This window comes from Triticum aestivum, chromosome 2B (genome assembly GCF_018294505.1).
Source record: "Triticum aestivum cultivar Chinese Spring chromosome 2B, IWGSC CS RefSeq v2.1, whole genome shotgun sequence".
Lineage (NCBI taxonomy): Eukaryota > Viridiplantae > Streptophyta > Magnoliopsida > Poales > Poaceae > Triticum > Triticum aestivum.
The window spans coordinates 196,584,844-196,604,324 of NC_057798.1; the positions used below are offsets into that span (position 1 = coordinate 196,584,844).

Genomic DNA, 19,481 nt, shown 5'->3' on the forward strand with positions numbered 1-19,481 from the left:
CAAGGTAGAAAAAATTCCTCCATGGTTCAAGGTGTGCATCGCAACCTAGGAACATTTCACAAAGGGCAATGTTAACGTAACCCGAGATATGTAAAATTAATCCCGGGGTGAGGTGGTGGAGTTGGGTCCCGTAGAAATCTAATAAACCCATCAAAAGGGATGAATGGGGAAGCCTAGACCCCATGAAAAAAGGCACGAAACATACCCTCTCTTCCCCATGCAGAATGGGGAAGTTGTCCACAAGTGCCTCACCATTCACAGAAATCAATCCGGGGCAGGAAGGCGCGAGATCTGATGCAGGAAGGTACCCTTGCATCTCGAGGTTTCTCAACCTCAGTCGGGAAAATAGCAGCAGCTCGCCCAGTCACCCTGACGGGGACCGTAGGGACGCGAGGAGGAACTTGGAACGCTCGCCATCATCCCGGATGAAGGAAATGTGCCCTGGAGGCAATAATAAAGTTATTATTTATTTCCTTATTTCATGATAAATGTTTATTATTCATGCTAGAATTGTATTAACCAGAAACTTAGTACATGTGTGAATACATAGACAAAACATAGTGTCCCTAGTATGCCTCTACTTGACTAGCTCGTTAATCAAAGATGGTTATGTTTCCTAACCATAGACATGTGTTGTCATTTGATGAACGGGATCACATCATTAGGAGAATGATGTGATGGACATGACCCATCCGTTAGCTTAGCATTATGATCGTTACAGTTTCATTGCTACTGCTCTCTTCATGACTTATACACGTTCCTCAGACTATGAGATTATGCAACTCCTGAATACCGGAGGAACACTTTATGTGCTACCAAATGTCACAATGTAAATGGGTGAATATAAAGGTGCTCTACAGGTGTCTCCGAAGGTGTTTGTTAGGTTGGCATAGATCAAGATTAGGATTTTTCACTCCGTGTTTCGAAGAGATATCTCTGGGCCCTCTCAGTAATACTCATCACTGTAAGCCTTGAAAGCATTGTGATTAATGAGTTAGTTGCGGGATGAAGTATTATGAAACAAGTAAAGAGACTTGCCAGTAACGAGATTGAACTAGGTATGATGATATCAAATCTCGGGCAAGTAACATACCGATGACAAAGGGAACAATCTATGTTGTTATGCGGTTTGACCGATAAAGATCTTTGTAGAATATGTAGGAGCCAATATGAGCATCGAGGTTCCGCTATTGGTTATTGACCGGTGATGTTTCTCGGTCATGTCTACATAGTTCTCGAACCCATAGGGTCCGCACGCTTAACGTTCGATGACGATTTGTATTATGAGTTATGTGATTTGATGACCGAAGTTTGTTTGGAGTCCCGGATGAGATCACGGACGTGACGAGGAGTCTCGAAATGGTTGAGATGTAAAGATTGATATGTTGGAAGGCTATATTCGGACATCGGAAAGGTTCCGAGTGATTCGGGTATTTTTTTGGAGTACCGGAGAGTTACGGGAATTCGTCGGGGAAGTAATGGGCCTTAATGGGCCATACGGGAAAGGAGAGAAGGGCCTCAAGGGGTGCCCCCCCCCCCTGGGCTGGTCCGAATTGGACTAGGAGGGGGCGGCGGCCCCCTCCTTCCTTCTTCCCTCTTCCTCCTTCCCTCCTTCTCCTACTAGGAATAGGAAAGAGGAGGGGAATCCTACTTGGACTGGGGAGTCCTAGTAGGATTCCCCACACCTGGCGCGCCCCCCTTGGCCGGCCACCTCTTCCCTCCCCTCCTTTATATACGTGGCTAGGGGGCACCCCATAGACACACAAGTTGATCTTTTAGCCGTGTGCGGTGCCCCCCTCCATAGTTTTCCACCTGGGTTACATCGTTGTAGTGCTTAGGCGAAGCCCTGCGCGGTAACTTCATCATCACCGTCACCATGCCGTCATGCTGACGGAACTCTCCCTCAGCCTCAGCTGGATCTAGAGTTCGAGGGACGTCACCGAGCTGAACGTGTGCAGATCATGGAGGTGTCGTGCGTTCGGTACTTGATCGGTTGCGCGAAGACATTCGACTACATCAACCATGTTACTTAACTCTTCTGCTTTCGGTCTACGAGGGTACATGGACACACTCTCCCCTCTCGTTGTTATGCATCACCTAGATAGATCTTGCGTGATCATAGGATTTTTTTTGAAATTACCACGTTCCCCAACAGTGGCATCCGAGCCAGGTCTATGCGTAGATGTTACTAGCAAAGGGGCCCGTGCGTTGCAACGGGAGAAATAAATCCTTGCTCGTCCTAGTCTATGATTCCACTTCTCTTGCTTGCCACCATTGTCGTCCGTGCGTTGCAACGGGTCAAAAAAAATAGCAAAATTTGCTTTGTGTGTGTGATTGCGCAATATTTCTTATGTTCAATTCTCTTTTTCGGAGTATGAAGTGTGGATTTAAAGAAGCCACCTTAACATCCTTCATCTGATTAAAGAGTAGTTGTGCATGGAATAATTTGTCAATCGTTTTTTTACATTTCGAGAAAACATGAATATTTATTTATTTTAAAAGTAACATTTTGAATTTTTTAATCATTTTTAAATGGGATTTTTTACAATTCACATTTGTTACACATTTAAAAATAATTTTGATTTATTTAATTTTTGAAAATGTTTTTAAATGCAACATTTTTTAAAAAATTGGTACAGTTTTAGGAAATATTGAATATAAAAATGATGAACATATTTAAAAATGTTCACATTTTTTGAAATAAAAGCCAATTTGGTACAACCTTTCTCTTAAAAAAACACACGCTCGGTGTCTGCAGTAAAAAAAAGAATTGTCGGTGTTTGGACCATATAGTATAGAGTTGAGAAAGTCATAGTCATGTCCTTCGATGTCACCTCCTTCGACTTATCACTATCATCGGATAAAAAAAGAATTGTTGGTGTTTGGACCATGTAGTATTGAGTTGAGAAAGTCAGTCATGTCCTTCTATGGCACCTCCTTCGACTTATCACTATCATCGGGTAAAAAAAAGAATTGTTGGTGTTTGGACCATGTAGTATTGAGTTGAGAAAGTCAGTCATGTCCTTCTATGGCACCTCCTTCGACTTATCACTATCACCGGGTGGAAGAGAAGTGATGGATGTGTTCTGAGTGGTATATACAAACGGTGAAATTGTTGTATACAATTTAAAAGCTTAATAACTAAACCAAAATTTTATTTAGAATTTGCAGAAGATAATAAATGCAAAAGGATTTGAATAGTTTTAGAGATAGTGTTTTATTTTCATTATTTGGGCTTGGCCCAAACAAAACACTTCATGCACACAGAAGTACAATACACACGCTCTTTCCCTAAAAATCATGCAAGCACGAACTCATCTCCCTTCCCTTTCCCTATGATCAAGTATCCCTACTGCTCGAAGTGCGAAGCACTGCCACCGGCTGCTCATGTCTCCTCGTCGTTCTCGGGATACAAAGCACTTCATGTTGTGTTCTTCCACCATGGCCATCGGGCTATATTTTTTAAAACCGAACGGGCAACTGAACCGTTGCGTCTGTCACCGGTTGGACCGCCGGTTCATCGATTTGTTCGTGACAAAAAAAACAAGTTATTAAAAATAACCTTAGATCAAATGAGTACACATAATATTGGATGTAATATAAACATAACCAGCCAGGTCACAGGGGCTGAGACATTTTAACTCACCTTCCCTTTAGTTGCCAATTTGAAGGGAGGGATCGAATTATGTTGTGTTTATGGCCAATTGAGCGGTCCATGAGCGATCAATTTAAAATACATAGTGATAACCTGGCTTCTAATGTAAATAATAATCCAATTCTTTTGCAATTGGATACCCAAATTTAGCATACTGCACATTCATCTCTCTTATCGTCAGTGTTTGATTATGCAAAAATAGGTTCAGCATGTAAAATCAAGGCAGCTTCTCTGCACACAATTTCTTGGGAAGAGACAACAAACCTTTGCATCATTCAAATGTCACAGGTGACTTGTTTTAGTTTGGGATCTTGAAAGAATCAAACCAACATACCTTTCCCGGCAACAGTCAGCAGTGGTAAGCATGTGCCGCTGGAGCCCGACCAACTTCCCTTGATCCCATTTATTGTCTCCTATCCACGGCGACAAAGTGAAAAAGGTTTCAGCGGACTTAGTCGGGCATCCACGATCAGGTTTTAGAGGGAGAAGACTCACCGCCTGCTGGCAAGGTCGGGACCGTGGTCGTCCGTCTCCGCTTTGCCGGCCGATAAGATCATTGATATTGGCCAGCCAGCTGAGTACTCATCACCTTGCTCTGCTGAATCACCTTGAGGCTATCGTTGGTGCTCCGTGAGGTCTGCGACCAGGCTCTAAAGTCCTTGATTTGCTGTTCGGTTCACCACAGTGACCAGCGAACAGTGTCAGGAGAAAAATGTCGCTTTACGATCAAGACGGTAGAATAAATCGAGATTATTTCCAAATAAAACGAACAAGAAACTTCATGCATCTACGTGAACAAAATTATAATCAGCAGGGAACATAATTATATTTGACAGAAGCCTCAAACTTGATTGAAATCACAACCGGTACAATTTTCTAAGTTTGGTCTTCACATTTATTCAAAAGAAGAAGAATAAATGTATACCATCATTTCAAATCCAAGACAATATTATCAAGGTTAAGAAAAATCGAATCACAACATAGTCCACTGCAATGAATTCTCAAAATATCTTGGAATTACTCTGCTTCGCGTTATTTAGTATGCTTGTTCTTCTTCCCATAGAGTGTCCGTTGATTCAGCTAGTTGGTGATTGTTTTTAGTCCATAGTAGAAAATTTGTTGCACATGCTGCATGCATGTAAAAAAACAATGCACAGTGCTGTTTTTTTGTCTGTGAATCGTGTGCACAGCCCACGACAACATAACTGAAGACATACTAAATGCTTTCTAGTTAACTCTTCAAATGACTAATCAATACAGTAAGTCCTCACTGCATCTCTAGGTAGGAACCGAATATCCCGGTCTGTTTTCTCTACCAGTTCAGATCTCACAAAAGTAGGGAGTACAAAAAATATAGCAGAAGGGATAACCTGAAGTAGCTATTATGAACCAAGCATCATATATATCAGTTGCCCATTAATGGGTAGTTCGTGCAATGTGCACTATTTCTATTCAAGTAATAAAAGTGATGGAAGACCTCAAGTACGTTCAACCCAGATTACTTACACATGCAATGCACTTGCCATCAATCGGGCTTAAAATTTGTTCACAGGAGACGGAGATATCGGGTTAGAACTTCCCTTGTTTTTACATTGATTTTAGGGTGGATGCAGTAGTAGGGCTCTCTTGAATCTAGATGATGTGCAGGTTAGGTGTGGCTGTGAAGGAGATCTGTGAGTTCTTAATATAATCATGAAAAACAGGAAGCTCTTAATATAATCATGAAAAATAGGATGCTCTAGTTCACAAGAAACCAAATTGGCTCTTATAAGCCGATCGATCGGCACAATCAAAATAGCTGTTAAATTAACAACAAAATTGAAGGTCATGGCTTTGTTGGAGCAAATATCTAATCTCCACATCTTGAATATGTGGGAACCAGATTAGGATGACAATGTCCTACAAATTCTATACTTCATTTTTCTGTGATCTTCATTTTTCTGTGATCAATGCAAATGTCTTCTATGGGCTTCTGGCTACTTGTTGGCAGCAATAGTAGGTTGGTGAGCAACTGAGCCTGCTTCCTTGTTTAGATATTCAGACCAGCACATGGAAAGGCTGAACAAGTATACTTATATAATACTAACAACCTGTCAGTACCAGGGTAATATTTGTTGGTGAAGATGCCTGAAAACCAAAGTTGTGAGTCTAGCTTGTTTCCTCTTGCATCATCTATGTGGAGGTCATGGCTTTCCATACAGCGGAACAGGGCTAAACTCCACACCTTCAACCAACCAGAGAGAGCTAGTTAGGAAAGGTGGTTATAATGGCGTACTGGAAGCTCAACTCTTCTTTGTCTACACTAATGTACTATTTAACTACTTGGGCCCAGATGCATACAAAAATTGAAGATGAAAGGTTAGGTACAAATGAGGTTACAGTACATTAGGAAAATTCACTGCTACAACGGACCTGCTATTTTGAAACTTATGATTGGGACTGTATATGCCAATATCTTCATATCATGTGCAGCAGCCTCTTCAAATTGCTAGTCTCGTTGACATGATTTGTGAAAGAGTCCTACAGGCACAAATTATTGATTCAGTAATAAGCTAATCAAGTTTTTTCCAGCCCGTGGCTGCGTCAACGTTGCCGCTGCTATTGCCAGCTTCCGAAGTATAGCAAAAGAATCTGCGTCATGTAAGTTGCAACTCGCACAATCTCGTCGGGAGGCTTGGGAGCAGCATCGTGAACGACAGTGCGATGACAGTTTGCCTGATGGATAACCTCAGGGTGCAGCCAAGGTGCTTGTGACGCGCTCCATCTCCTACTCGTCAAAATCGCCGCGCTGCTCCTGCGCCGACTGAGCGGAGGCAGAGGGAGAGGAGGAACACATCAACGAGCAGCAAGAAATTGTAATCGAAGCAGGCCGAATTGGCGGAGGGAGGCGGGTGGGTGCAGATCTCGCGCCCGGCGGCTCACCTTGTCATGCGCTGCCGCCGCCTCGTCGTCGTCGAGGAAGGCGAGCAGGGTGTCCGGGCTATCGGCCGCGGGCTTCTTGGCCGGCGGAGCCGCTAGGGCCTTCCTCGGCCGGCGCCGGCTCCACGAGGGGATCTCCGGCCGCGCCTGCTCCTGCTGCTGGCCCGCACGATGGACGACAGGTCCGCGAGAATGGCTGCCACCTCCAGCTCATGCTCGCCGAACTCCTCCTCCCGCGTGGGTCCGCTCCCAGCCGACGCGGCCGCCTTGGATCTCACCGAGCGAGCGAGGGATTGGGTGGAGCTCTGCGGGCGATGGCGAGAGCAGGGGAGGAGGTGGAGGATTCGTTTGGTAGTTACATCGAATCGTTTTTTCTCATTTATTTTTGGACTGCGGGTTAATTTCAAAGAAATAGAGGGGCTTTTTCGCAAAAACGCCGACGACGTACGACCAGAAGCACTCCGTGCTTTATTAGTAGGGAAAGATATGCACGATTAGAACATAAAGAGTTGTGGGCGATAGTAGTCATACTGCTTACCAGCATGTCATTCTTTGATTCGGCGGTATTGTTGGATGAAGCGGCCCAGACCGACATTACATGACCGCGTTCATGAGACTGGTTCTACCGACGTGCTTCGCATAAAGGTGGCTAGTGGGTGTCTATTTTCCAGCTTTAGTTGAATCGAGTGTGGCTACGCCCAGTCCTTGTTGAAGGTTAAAATAGCACACTTGACGAAAAAGCATTGTGGTTTTGATGCGTAGGTAAGAACGGTTCTTGCTAGAAGCCCGTAGCAGCCATGTAAAACTTGCAACAACAAAGTAGAGGACGTCTAACTTGTTTTTGCAGGGCTTGCTGTGATGTGATATGGTCAAGACATGATGTGATATAAATTGTTGTATGAGATGATCATGTTTTGTAACAAAGTTATCGGCAACTGGCAGGAGCCATATGGCTGTCACTTTATTGTATGCAATGCAATCGCCATGTAATTGTTTTACTTTATCACTAAGCAGTAGCGATAGTCATAGTAACAATAGTTGGCGAGACAACAATGATGCTACGATGGAGATCAAGGTGTCGCGCCGGTGACGACAGAGATCATGATGATGCTTCGGTGATGGAAATCATGAGCTCAAGATGATGATGGCCATATCATGTCACATATTTTGATTGCATGTGATGTTTATCTTTTATGCATCTTATTTTGCTTAGTACGGCGGTAGCATTATAAGATGATCCCCTACTATATTTCAAGGTATAAGTGTTCTCCCTGAGTATGCACCATTGCTACAGTTCTTCGTGCTGAGACACCACGTGATGATCGGGTGTGATAGGCTCTACGTTCATATACAACGGGTGCAAGCCAGTTTTGCACACACAGAATACTCGGGTTAAACTTGACGAGCCTAGCATATGCAGATATGGCCTCGGAATACTGGAGGCTGAAAGGTCGAGCGTGAATCATGTAGTAGATATGATCAACATAGTGATGTTCACCATTGAAAACTACTCCATCTCACGTGATGATCGGACATGGTTTAGTTGATATGGATCACGTGATCATTTAGATGACTAGAGGGATGTCTATCTAAGTGGGAGTTCGTAAGTAATATGATTAACTGAACTTCAATTTATCATGAACTTAGTCCTGATAGTTATTTTACAAATTATCTTGTAGATCAATAGCTTGCATTGTAGCTTCCCTATTTTTTTATATGTTCCTAGAGAAAACTAAGTTGAAAGATGATAGTAGCAATAATGCAGATTGGGTCCATGGTCTGAGGCTTATCCTCATTGCTGCATAGAAGAATTATGTCCTTGATGCACTTCTAGGTGACAGATCTATTGCAGGAGTAGATGCAAACGTTATGAACATTTGGCTAGCTCAATATGATGACTACTTGATAGTTTAGTGCACCATACTTTACGGCTTAGAACTGGGACTTCAAAAACGTTTTGAAATGTCACGAGGCATATGAGATGTTCCAAGAGCTGAAATTGGTATTTCGGACTCATGCCCGTGTCAAGAGGTATGAGACCTCTGAAAAGTACTTTTCCTAAAAGATGGAGGAGAATTGCTCAACTAGTGAGCATGTGCTCATAATGTCTGGGTACTACAATCACTTGAATCAAGTGGGAGTTAATCTTCTAGATAAGATAGTGATTGACAGAGTTCTCTAGTCACCATCACCAAGTTACTGGAACTTCGTGATGAACTATAGTATGCAAGGGATGACGAAAACAATTCCCGAGCTCTTCGTGATGCTGACGACGAAGGTGGAAACCAAGAAAGAGCATCAAGTGTTGATGATTGACAAGACCACTAGTTTCAAGAAAAGGGCAAAGGGAAAGAAAGTGAACTTCAAGAAGAATGACAAGCAAGTTGTCACTCCCCTGAAGAAGCCCAAAGCTAGACCTAAGCCTGAAACTGAGTGCTTCTACTGCAAAGGAAATGGTCACTGGAAGTGGAACTGCCCCAAATATTTGGCGGATAAGAAGGATGGCAAAGTGAACAAAGGTATATTTGATATACAGGTTATTGATGTGTACCTTGCTAGTGTTCATAGTAACCCCTGGGTATTCGATACTTGTTCGGTTGCTAAGATTAGTAACTCAAAATAGGAGTTACAGAATAAATAGAGACTAGTTAAGGACGAAGTGACGATGTATGTTGGAAGTGGTTCCAAGATTGATATGATCATCATCGCACACCCCCTATACTTTTGGGATTAGTGTTGAACCTAAATAAATGTTATTTGGTGTTTGCGTTGAGCAAGAATATGAATAGATCATGTTTATTGCAATACGGTTATTCATTTAAGACAGAGGATAATTGTTATTCTGTTTACATGAATAAACCTTCTATGGTCATACACCCAATGTTGATGGTTTATTGAATCTCGATTGTAATGATACACATAATATTGATGCCAAAATATGCATTGTTGATAATGATAGTGCAACTTATTTGTGGCACTGCCGTTTGGGTCATATCGGTGTAAAGTGCATGAAGAAACTCCATAAAGATGGACCTTTGGAATCACTTGATTATGAATCATTTGATACTTACGAACTGTGCCTTATGGGCAAGATGACTAAAACTCCGTTCTGCGGAACAATGGAACGAGATAGTGACTTATAGGAAATAATACATACCGATGTATGCGGTCCCATCAGTATTGATGCTCGTGGCGGGTATCGTTATTTTCTGCCCTTCACAGATGATTTGAGCAGATATGGGTATATCTACTTAATGAAACACAAGCCTGAAACATTTGAAAAGTTCAAAGAATTTTAAAGTAAAGTGGAGAATCATCGTAACAAGAAAATAAAAGTTTCTAAGATCTGATCGTGGAGGAGAATATTTGAGTTATGAGTTTGGCCTTCATTTAAAACAATATGGAATAGTTTCACAGCTCACGCCACCTGGAACACCATAGCGTAATGGTGTGTCCGAACGTCGTAACCGCATTTTATTGGATATGATGCGATCTATGATGTCTCTTACCGGTTTACCACTATCATTTTGGGGTTATGCATTAGAGACAACTGCATTCACTTTAAATAGGGCACCATCAAAATCCGTTAAGACGACGCCTTATGAACTGTGGTTTGGCAAGAAACCAAAGTTGTCATTTCTTAAAGTTTAGGGCTGCGATGCTTATGTGAAAAAGCTTCAACCTGATAAGCTCGAACCCAAACCGGAGAAATGCGTCTTCATAGAATACCCAAAGGAAACTGTTTGGCACACCTTCTATCACAAGATCTGAAGGCAAGATATTCATTGCTAAGAATGGATCCTTTCTAGAGAAGGAGTTTCTCTCGAAAGAAGTGAGTGGGAGGAAAGTAGAACTTGATGAGGTATTGTACCTTCTCCCAAATCGGAAAGTAGTTCATCACAGAAATCAGTTCCAGTGATTCCTACACCAATTAGTGAGGAAGCTAATGATGATGATCATGAAACTTCAGATCAAGTTACTACCAAACCTCGTAGGTCTTCCAGAGTGAGATTCGCACCAGAGTGGTACGGTAATCCTGTTCTGGAAGTCATGTTACTAGACCATGGTGAACCTACAGACTATGAGGAAGTGATGATGAGTCCAGATTCCGCGAAATGGCTTGAGGCCATGAAATCTGAGATGGGGTCCATGTATGAGAACAAAGTGTGGACTTTGGTCGACTTGCTCGATGATCAACAAGCCATAGAAAGTAAATGGATCTTCAAGAGGAAGACAAACACTGATAGTAGTGTTACAATCTACAAAGCTCGACTTGTCACAAAAGGTTTTCGACAAGTTCAAGGTGTTGACTACAATGAGATTTTGTCAACTGTAGCAATGCTTAAATCCATCCAAATCATGTTAGTAGTTGCCATATTTTATGAAATCAAGTAGATGGATGTCAAAACTGCATTCCTGAATGGATTTCTGGAAGAAGAGTTGTATATGATGCAACCAGAAGATTTTGTCGATCCAAAGGGTGCTAACAAAGTGTGCAAGCTCCAGCGATCCATTTATGGACTGGTGCAAGCCTCTCGGAGTTGGAATAAACGCTTTGATAGTGTGATCAAAGCATATGGTTTTATACAGACTTGCGGTGAAGCATGTATTTACAAGAAAGTGAGTGGGAGCTCTGTAGCATTTCTAATATTATATGTGGATGGCATATTGTTGATTGGAAATGATATAGAATTTATGAATAGCATAAAGGGATACTTGAATAAGATTTTTTCAATGAAAGACCCCGGTGAAGCTGCTTACATATTGGGCATCAAGATCTATAGATATAGATGAAGACGCTTGATAAGATTTTTCAATGAGTAAATACCTTAACAAGTTTTTGAAAGAGTTCAAAATGGATCAGTCGAAGAAGGAGTTCTTGTCTGTATTACAAGGTGTAAAGTTGAGTAAGACTCAAAGCCCGACAATGGCAGAAGATAGAAAGAGAATGAAAGTCATTCCCTATGCCACAGTCATAGGATCTATAAAGTATGTTGTGTTGTGTACTAGACCTATTGTGTACCTTGCCATGAGTTTGGCAAGGGGGTACAATAATGATCTAAGAGTAGATCACTAGAAAACGGTCAAAATTATCCTTAGTGAGGACTAAGGAAATGTTTCTTAGTGATGGGGGTGATAAAGAGTTCGTCGTAAAGAGTTACGTCGATGCAAGCTTTTACACCGATCCAGATGACTCTAAGTCTCAATCTGGATACATATTGAAAGTGGGAGCAATTAGCTAGAGTAGCTATATATAGAGCATTGTAGACATAGAATATTTGCAAAATACATATGACTCTGAATGTGACAGATCCGTTGACTAAACTTCTCTCATAAGCAAAACATGATCACACCTTAGTAATCTTTGGGTGTTAATCACATAGCAATGTGAACTAGATTATTGACCCTAGTAAACCCTTTGGTTGTTGGTCACATGGCGATGTGAACTATAGCTGTTAATCACATACAGATGTGAACTATTGATGTTAAATCACATGGCGATGTGAACTAGATTATGACTCTATTGCAAGTGGGATACTGAAGGAATATGCCCTAGAGACAATAATAAAGTTATTATTTATTTCATTATTTCATGATAAATGTTTATTATTCATGCTAGAATTGTATTAACCGGAAACTTAGTACATGTGTGAATACATAGACAAAACATAGTGTCCCTAGTATGCCTCTACTTGACTAGCTCGTTAATCAAAGATGGTTATGTTTCCTAACCATAGACATGTGTTTTCATTTGATGAACGGGATCACATCATTAGGAGAATGATGTGATGGACATGACCCATCCGTTAGCTTAGCATTATGATCGTTACAATTTCATTGCTACTGCTCTCTTCATGACTTATACATGTTCCTCAGACTATGAGATTATGCAACTCCCAAATACCGAAGGAACACTTTGTGTGCTACCAAATGTCACAATGTAAATGGGTGATTATAAAGGTGCTCTAAAGGTGTCTCCTAAGGTGTTTGTTGGGTTGGCATAGATCGAGATTAGGATTTGTCACTTCGTGTTTCGGAGAGGTATCTCTGGGACCTCTCGGTAATACTCATCACCATAAGTCTTGCAAGCATTGTGACTAATGAGTTAGTTGCGGGATGAAGTATTACAGAATGAGTAAAGAGACTTGCCGGTAACGAGATTGAACTAGGTATGATGATACCGACGATCAAATCTCGGGCAAGTAACATACCAATGACAAAGGGAACAATGTATGTTGTTATGCGGTTTGACCGATAAAGATCTTCGTAGAATATGTAGGAGCCAATATGAGCATCGAGGTTCCGCTATTGGTTATTGAACGGTGATGTGTCTCGGTCATGTCTACATATTTCTCGAGCCCGTAGGGTCGGCACGTTTAACGTTCAATGACAATTTGTATTATAGGTTATGTGATTTGATGACTGAAGTTTGTTCGGAGTCCCGAATGAGACCACGGACGTGACGAGGAGTCTCAAAATGGCTGAGATGTAAAGATCGATATATTGGAAGGCTATATTCGGACATCGGAAAGGTTCCGAGTGATTCGGGTATTTTTCGGAGTACCGGAGAGTTACGGGAATTCGCCGGGGAAGTAATGGGACTTAAAGGGCCATACGGGAAAGGAGAGAAGGGCCTCAAGGGGTGGTCGTGCGCCCCCATGGGCTGGTCCTTATTGGACTAGGAGGGGGCGGCCCCCCCTCCTTCCTTCTCCCCTCTTCCTCCTTCCCTCCATCTCCTACTAGGAATAGGAAAGAGGAGGGGAATCCTACTTGGACTGGGGAGTCCTAGTAGACTTTCCCACACCTGGTGCGCCCCCTTGGCCGGCCACCTCTTCCCTCCCCTCCTTTAAATACGTGGCCAAGGGGCACCCCATAGACACACAAGTTGATCTTTTAGCCGTGTGCGGTGCCCCCCTCCACAGTTTTCCACCTCGGTCACATCGTTGTAGTGCTTAGGCGAAGCCCTGCGCAGTAACTTCATCATCACCATCACCACATCGTCGTGCTGATGGAACTCTCCCTCGGCCTCAGCTAGATCTAGTGTTCGAGGGACATCACCGAGCTGAACGTGTGCAGATCGCGGAGGTGTCGTGCGTTCGGTACTTGATTGATTGGATCGCGAAGATGTTCGACTACATCAACCGCGTTACTTAAAGCTTCCGCTTTCGGTCTATGAGGGAACGCGGACACACTCTTCCCTCTCGTTGCTATGCATCACCTAAATAAATCTTGCGTGATCGTAGGATTTTTTTGAAATTACCATGTTCCCCAACACCGGGCTTGCTTAGTTCTGGCTTCACAGCGATTTGGGATCGGTTGTGACAGTTTTCGTATTCTGGAAATAGTTAAATAGACACCTCTTCCAGGCCTGTAAGGGGGCATTTCTGTAAAGGGCTTTTTGGGCCATTTACTTCCCTTCAACACGCACAAATCGAGGGACATCATTAATTCTGAATGAAGACGACAATGCGTTAAAGCCCGTGGTATTCCACTGACCGAGGTATTAAGGGTAGCCGAGCTACCATCAGCCGAATATAGGAAATGTGAGGAACTCGCCCCTCAAGCCGAAGACTTCAAGAGGCGCGGGGCTAATGGAAATTATCGACCTCGGCGTTCGAGGCAAGTTCAGGGGCTACTGACAATGTCCGGGACTAAGGGGTCCTCGGGCTACCAGCCTATCTCTCATGGGCCGGACTAATGGGCTACCTTTGGTTGGATGGAGGAAGACTAGACACCAGATGATCTCGTCCTTTAGAAGGAAACCTTTTGAAGACTTGATGTGTCCTACAAGTCTCATTTGATACGGTTGTCATGTTTATCCCGTGACGATAACCGACGTATGTAACCCTAGGTACCCTTGGTGTCTATATAAACCAGATGGTTAAGTTTGTAGAGGCTAGAACCATCATCCTACTCATCTAGGGTTTAGTTCAGTCGATATCAAGGTACATCAACTTTGTAACCATCATAGACACACATCAATATAATCAAGCAGGACGTAGGGCTTTACCTCTTCGAGAGGGCCCGAACCGGGGTAAACACCATCTCCACGCCCCTTGTTACCCACTGATCCAAGATCTACAGCTTGGGACCCCCTACCCGAGATCTGTCGGTTTTGACACCGACATTGGTGCTTTCATTGAGAGTTCTGTTGTGGGATCGCCAAAGGATCAATGGCTCGCCTAGTCATCAGCAATGGCATCTGCTACAGGGACGTCTTTGTCCCCGAATAACTCTTAGATGATCATGGTTTGCAAGCATTCATCATGTCCGAAATGAACTAGAGGTCTATGCAAAACATTGAACATGCCATATGCAACTTTGATCAGACATGAACAACAAAAGCATACCGACTCTTGTTCCATCATTCCACCGAACAGGTCGGGGGGAGCCCGGGCACCACCGGTGCCCGTGCTCATCCGCGCCCGAATGAGCTGCGGCTAGTGACCAACGTGGTCCAACGGCGTAATCCGCGTCGGCGGACGAATGAATGGGGTGCGGGGTTTCGGGCGTGGCGAGGGGGGAGGGGGACATCTGCTTGTCCATTTTGGCACCTTCCTGCGAGCCGCGTCGCTTCCCTCTCTCGCTGTCGGTGTCGCCGCATCTTTCGGGTGACGTTCTCCGCCTTGCGCGACGGAGCCGAGGAAGGGACGCCGACGGACGAGACGGATGCAGTCTCCGTCGCGGTGCTAGGGGACGGGTTCGATGACATCTAGAGCGGTGGATCAGGACTGGTGGTGAGGGTGGGGAGCAAGGGTGGCAGACAGTGAGGGCTCGGGCGCGGGAAAAGTAGGAGGGCGGCGGGAGGAGACGAAAGGGTTTGGTGGATTTTATGCAAATTTTAGTGGGGTAGGGCTGTCCGGTTCGACGTAGCGGACGTGCCCGAGCGCACCCGGATGCCCACATATTTGCCCGGGTAAATATCTGGCACTCCCACCCCTAGGGTGCTCCCGGTGCTCCAAACTCGGTAGCACATTTTAAAATGTTCGAAAAATTCTAAAGAAAATCCAGCACATTGACACAACATCAATGTATGTTTAAAAAAATCAAATCAAAATTCGAAACATTGCTCGAGATACAAAAATGACTAAATGGACATCAATGTGATAATGGGCCTAATCTAAAGCCCAACTTATGTTGTGTACTATTTACTGTCGAATTTGTCATTTATGTTTCGAATTTTGATTTCAAAATTTTTGACAACATACTTTGATGTTGTGTCAATGTGCTGGATTTTTTTCAATTTTTTTTAAACATTTAAAAATGTGCTATCGAGTTTTGGAGCACCGGGAGCACCCAAGGGGTGGGAGTACCAGATATTTCCCCATATTTGCCCCATATTAAGGCTGGATATGACGGGTGCTGGTCAGTCCGAGCATTTGAGGCCCGTTTAAGGAGCCCATCTGGGTCACATTTTTGTAACAGGTGAGTGACCGGGCCGTTCACCCGGGTGTTTGTGGCGGGTTTGGGATGCCTGGTTGCAGATGCTCTAACTATCCAACAACAATTGGTTCGCTGTTATAGGTTCGTCGCCGCCCCTGGTTGATGTGCTAGAGGTTATAGCTGGCCAAACAGGTCGGGCTAGCTGGGCCGGGCCGATAGCACGTAGTCACGACACGGCCCAGGCTAAACAGTCCAGGCCCGGCACGCGGCACGCCAGGGGCCGTGCTTGAGCTTGGAAGGTGGGCAAACGGGCCAGCACAGCACGACCCATTTATTATTATTATTATACTTTATTTTATTTTATTTTATTTTTGATCAAAGAAGGGTTCTCCCTTCCGATTTTCATTACTGAAAACCAAACTTACAAAGTTCTCAGAGTACCAACAGCAAAAGACAGATTCAACATCCCAACGCACATAAACAAAGTCTCCAACCACACATACAAGGCCAACCCGGCCAGCAAAGTCTGATCGACACAAGCTAAAGAAGGACATACTGATAAAGCTAGCTACTAGCAGGCCTACACAGACTCAGAACAGTAGCAGAGAGAAGGTGTTGCAGCCATCATCCAGGGAGCCTTGCCACATTAAGTCGCCACCCCTGCCCTGCTGTGTACAACTCACTTGCTGTCCATTCTAGTATTTTTGGCGGCTCCTTTGTCTGCAAAATAGACCAATCAAGCAACCATCGGACCATTAGTTTGATAATCTGCAAAGGATCATTAATCCTTTTTTCTCAAAGACAATTGCATTTCTACTTTTCCAAATAGCCCAGAATAAAGCAGAGACACCAATCAGCACCATTTTCTTGTCTTCCTTATTGAATTTGTTTATCCATCCCCCAAAACAATCTTTCACATTTAAAGGACTAGTTTTCAAGCCACACACACATCTGACCAAGCTCCACAGCAAGGATGCCGCAGAACAATTGAACATCAAGTGATCAATTGATTCATTTTGTCCACAAAAAACATATTCTTTTCCTCCTTTCGACCCTTTTTTAAGTAAAACATCCCTAGTTAAGATGCTTTTTTTATTCACTAGCCACAAGAAGACTTTTATTTTGGCAGGGACTTTGATTTTCCACAAATATTTCTGTGGAAATTTAATCCCAGACGTAATCATTTCCTTGTATAACGATTTAACAGAGAATTTCTTATCAGCATGAGGCTCCATTCAATTTTGTCTTTCCCCCCATTCATTTCTATCATTTCACATCTACTTTTCAAAGCATTCCACAAATCTAAAATTTCTTCATGGAAAGTTCTCCTGAATCAGAATCCCTTCCATCCTTTTTGGATGGCCTCATATACAGTTATTTTATGATCAAAGCAAATGTCATATAATCTAGGATAAGCATCTTTCAGGGGCTTATAATCAGCCTAATAGGCCTAAATTACAGCCCATAAGGCTGAACTATAAACAGGCCGACGTGCTAAACAGGCCAACGGCCCGGCCTGATTAGCTAAGCAGCCGTGCCTGCTCTGGAGGCGCAGCACGTGGGCTGGCACGAGAGCTCCTATTGGACGCTCGTTGCGTCAAATTGGTGGCCAGACGCACAGGGGACAGCTCGACTGGGCCGGCCCATGAAGCTTCACCGCGGGGACGGAATAATGGCAAAAAGAAAACTCAGGTGCAACGAGGATTCGAACTTGCAACCAAATGCCAGCGACCGCGCACACGTCACCAACAGACTAGACTAGCACAATTAGTTAAAGTGCAACGCATGTGTTAAAGAACTAAACCTGACTTGTGCACTGTAGCGAACAGGAACCAATTACTGAAGTGAACCCAAAATTACTTGTTGTATTGATTTGTTTTGAAGTATAGTTTCTTTGAATGTGTCTCTTTAAAAAAGTGCGCACATTTTTTGAATTCATGAAAAAATAGAGACAAGAACATTTTTCGAATATGTGAACAAAAAAAATTGAAAAGTCAAAAATTGTTTTTGTGATAACGTGAACAATTTTTCAAATTTGTGAACAAATTATGAAATTCCGAACAAATTTGAAACTGTGTGAACAAATTATGAAATTCCAAAGAAATTTGTAACCGTGAACATTTTTTGAATTTGTGAACATATTATGAAATTCCAAACAAATTTGAAACTGCGAACATTTTTTGAAATTTGTAAACAAAAATTTGAAAAATAGGAACATTAATTAAAATTACGATCAATTTTTTATAAAAAGAAAAATGTTCTTAGAAAATGTGAACAATTTTCTGAATAGTGATTGGTTTTAAAAACATAAACATTTTTTGAACTGGTGAACAAATCTTGAAAAAACAGGAACATTTTCTAGATTCCGAACATTTTTTGAATTTAGAGAACAAAATTTTGAAATTGAGAACAAAATTTGAACATAAATTTTTTCTAAAAGTACGAACATTTTTTGAATCTTGAGAACAAATTTTGAAACGAAGAACAAATTTGACAATTTCTTAAAGCATGAACATTTTTTAAATCTTGAGAACAAATTTTAAAACAGAAAACAAATTTGGAAGCATGAACAATGTATTAAAGCACGGACATTTTTTGAACATAAATTTTTTAAACCATAAACATTTTTTGAACTGGTGAACAAATCTTGAAAAAACAGGAACATTTTCTAAATTCCGAACATTTTTTTAATTTAGAGAACAAAATTTTGAAATTGAGAACAAAATTTAAACATAAATATTTTCTAAAAGTATGAACATTTTTTGAATCTTGAGAACAAATTTTGAAACAAAGAACAAATTTGGAGAATTTCTTAAAGCATGAACATTTTTTGAATCTTGAGAACAAATTTTGAAACAGAGAACAAATTTGGAAGCATGAACAATGTATTAAAGCACGGACATTTTTTTGAATATTTAGAACAAATTTTTGAACAGAGAACAAATTTGAAAATACCAAACAAATTTGGAAGCGCGAACATTTTTTGAACAATTTTTGAGAAATGCATACAGTTTTTGAATTTGTGAACAAAATTTGAAAACACGAATTGTTTTCAAATTCTGAACATTTTTGTAAAAGCGCGAACATTTTTGAAAAAATGTGAACATTTTTTTGAAAAAGAAAACATAAACTTGAAAAAAAAACGAAACAAAATAGAAAAAGAAAAAAAACGGTTCAGGAACCTTCTAGAAGGTTCCCAAAACCGGAAAAAACCAGCTGGAAACCTCTAGAAGGTTCCCAAAACCGGGAGCGCTGGAACGGTTCAACGGGCCGGCCCGTTGCGTCGCTGCTCGGTCGCTCGCCTGTGCGAAGGGCCGGCAGTTTGACGCAACGAGGGGCATATAGGATTTTCCGGCTGGCACGGCATGGCCGGCTTACTAATCGTGCCCCCATGGGCCGTGCCTGGCCCGATTAGCAAGGGCCGGGCCGGCCCGTTTGGTCAGCTGTGCTAGAGGTTGGTTCGTCGGCGGCCCTGGTTGAAAAGAGGCTGAAAACTTCCACGGACCGGGCCACACAAGTCGAC

General features: G+C 42.6%; 1 long non-coding RNA gene across 5 annotated transcripts; it reads right to left on the reverse strand.

The window, feature by feature from the left end:
- Nucleotides 1-3,198: 3,198 nt before the first annotated feature.
- LOC123044320 (uncharacterized) lies at nucleotides 3,199-6,934 on the reverse strand. 5 transcript variants are annotated; one of them, XR_006419975.1, is made up of 6 exons: nucleotides 6,578-6,934; nucleotides 6,383-6,458; nucleotides 6,068-6,175; nucleotides 5,756-5,879; nucleotides 4,151-4,322; nucleotides 3,199-4,068 (listed from the first exon to the last, which is right to left on the reverse strand). It is a non-coding gene; the product is annotated as an uncharacterized lncRNA (long non-coding RNA). The 5 variants fall into 5 exon arrangements; XR_006419973.1 differs by having other exon boundaries at nucleotides 6,314-6,458; XR_006419977.1 differs by having other exon boundaries at nucleotides 5,746-5,879; nucleotides 6,314-6,458.
- Nucleotides 6,935-19,481: the final 12,547 nt, after the last annotated feature.